Source organism: Tribolium madens, unplaced genomic scaffold, assembly GCF_015345945.1.
Source record: "Tribolium madens isolate multiple individuals breed KSU strain unplaced genomic scaffold, Tmad_KSU_1.1 Scaffold_6;HRSCAF=84, whole genome shotgun sequence".
Lineage (NCBI taxonomy): Eukaryota > Metazoa > Arthropoda > Insecta > Coleoptera > Tenebrionidae > Tribolium > Tribolium madens.
In genome coordinates this window covers 2,501-5,009 of record NW_025401039.1, presented here as the reverse complement: position 1 = coordinate 5,009, position 2,509 = coordinate 2,501, and the positions used below count along the sequence as shown (strand labels likewise).

Genomic DNA, 2,509 nt, shown 5'->3' with positions numbered 1-2,509 from the left:
CCCGACTGGGGCTTACGGGAGCCGCGCCTCCGATTGGGGCTTACGGGGGCTGCGCCCCCGATGGAGCTCGCGGGGGCTTCGCCCCCGACAACGGCTGATATTATTGGGTTTATTTTAATTTTTATACCCATATAATCCTCTATGTTAAAATGAAATTTTATCATCTAGATGATAAAAATTAAATCTTTGACATTAGATTTCATTGTTAAAATTTACATTAACATTTATAAAATAAATAAATAAATTTCGATAAATGTTATTTTTGATAAATGGTCACATTTTAATTGTACTTGTGTAAATACACAAAAATTAGTTAAATAAAAAAAATACATTGATAATTTACCAATTTTTTCACATTTTTTACATTGAATAGTGCGTATTTAAATGTCAGTTATCATGGCAATAAAGCACAGGCTATAGTAGCGCGCTGTGAGATTTCGGTGACCTTGAAAAATGCAGCGGGTATTAATAAAAACAGTTTCGTCCAACAAAATTCTAAATTTCGTTTAATTTATTTTAATAGTGTAATTAAACACTTATTATAATTTCATAATAAACAATTTTAAGGTTATGTTACACATTTTACTATCATAGTAAGCACGTATTAAAAGTTTAGGGGATTCGGTTGGCAATATATGCAATAGTATCAATAATCGCACCAAATAAGCTAATCCAAATCCTTCATAAATACGACGTATCTGTTGTAAAATAGATAATCTGTGGTTTGGAAGAGTGTCCTATCTGCAAGTAATCTGTGTCCATCCGAATAATATAGAATCACGTCATAACTCATAACCTCAAATTAGACATTCTTTATTTGGGGCTCTTAAAGTCCTAAACGACATTTGACGACTTACCATCTTGCTCTTTTATGTTAGCAGATAAGTATAATTTCTATTTTAGATAGGTTCCTTTCGATGGCCCAAAATCCGCGGCTCTCGTTTCTCACCTGACAGGTAACCTCAAATTTTTTGAAATTGGCAAAATTTCGTTTATATGGGGGCTTTCGAGTCTTGAACAATGTTTCACACACCACCACCTACCAATTTTAAATAGAATATTATGCATTTTTGTCGAAAATTGTATCGCCGTCTCAGTCCACTACTACCCCTCCACTGGCCACACTTGGACCCACACAATTTATTAAAAATTCCATCGGCACTTACCAAAAAAAAAAAAATAGACACTGCACATCCAACTTGATCACTTTTAAATAAATCACAACCGATTACAAAAGGATTTCGAGCACTTTTGTTGCAGTTTATTACACAACAAATTTCGATGACAGAAAAAAACGTCAGACTGACAGTTCTCAACTAAAATCAACACGTCTCTGAATTTTTCAGAGAAAATTTTCTCACCTGACAGGTAACCATAAGTAAAACGTTTTTTGGCAAAATTTCGTTTTAGATGAGGGCTTTCGAGTCTTGAACAATGTTTCACAAACCACCACCTACCGCTATTAGATCGGATAGTGTGCATTTTATCGAAAATTGTATCGCCGTCTCTGACCACTGCTACCCCGTCACTGGCCACACTTGGACCCACACAATTTATAAAAATTCTACCGGCACTCACCAAAATGGAAAAAATAGACACTACACATTCAATTTGATCACTTTTAAATAAATCACCACCAATTCTAACCGGATTTTCGACACTTTTTTGTAGACGACAAATTTCGATGACGGAAAAAAACGTCAGACTGACAGTTCTCAACTAAAATCAACACGTCTGTGGATTTTTCAGATAATATTTTCTCACCTGACAGGTAACCTTAAATAAAACGTTTTTTGGCAAAATTTCGTTTTAGATGAGGGCTTTCGAGTCTTGAACAATGTTTCACAAACCACCACCTACCAATTTTAAATAAGACATTATGAATTTTTATCGAAAATTGTATCGTCGTCACAAACCGTTGCTATCCCGTCACTGGCCACACTTGGACCCAACAATTTACTAAAAATTCAATCAGCACTCACCAAAACACAAAAAATAGACACTGCAGATCCAACTTGATCACTTTTAAATAAATCACGACCAATTATAACCGGAGTTTCGATACTTTTGTTGCTTTTTCGTAGACGATAAATTTCGATGACAGAAAAAAACGTCAGACTGACAGTTCTCAACAAAAATCAACACGTCTCTGGATTTTTCATAAAATATTTTCTCACCTGACAGGTAACCTTAAATAAAACGTTTTTTGGCGAAATTTCGTTTATATGAGGGCTTTCGAGTCTTGAACAATGTTTCACAAACCACCACCTACCAATTTTTAAATAAAATATTATACATTTTTATCGAAAATTGTATCGCCGTCTCTGGCCACACTTGGACCCACACAATTTATTAAAAATTCCATCGGCACTCACCAAATCACAAAAAATAGGCACTACACATTCAACTTGATCACTTTTAAATAAATCACCACCAATTCTAACCGATTTTCGACACTTTTTTGTAGACGACAAATTTCGATGACGGAAAAAAACGTCAGACTGACAGT

General features: G+C 34.8%; 1 long non-coding RNA gene across 1 annotated transcript; it reads right to left on the bottom strand.

Moving 5' to 3' along the window:
* Positions 1-296: 296 nt before the first annotated feature.
* LOC123008380 lies at positions 297-2,006 on the bottom strand. Its single transcript, XR_006412951.1, has 3 exons — positions 1,167-2,006; positions 858-1,039; positions 297-796 (listed from the first exon to the last, which is right to left on the bottom strand). It is a non-coding gene; the product is annotated as an uncharacterized LOC123008380 (long non-coding RNA).
* Positions 2,007-2,509: the final 503 nt, after the last annotated feature.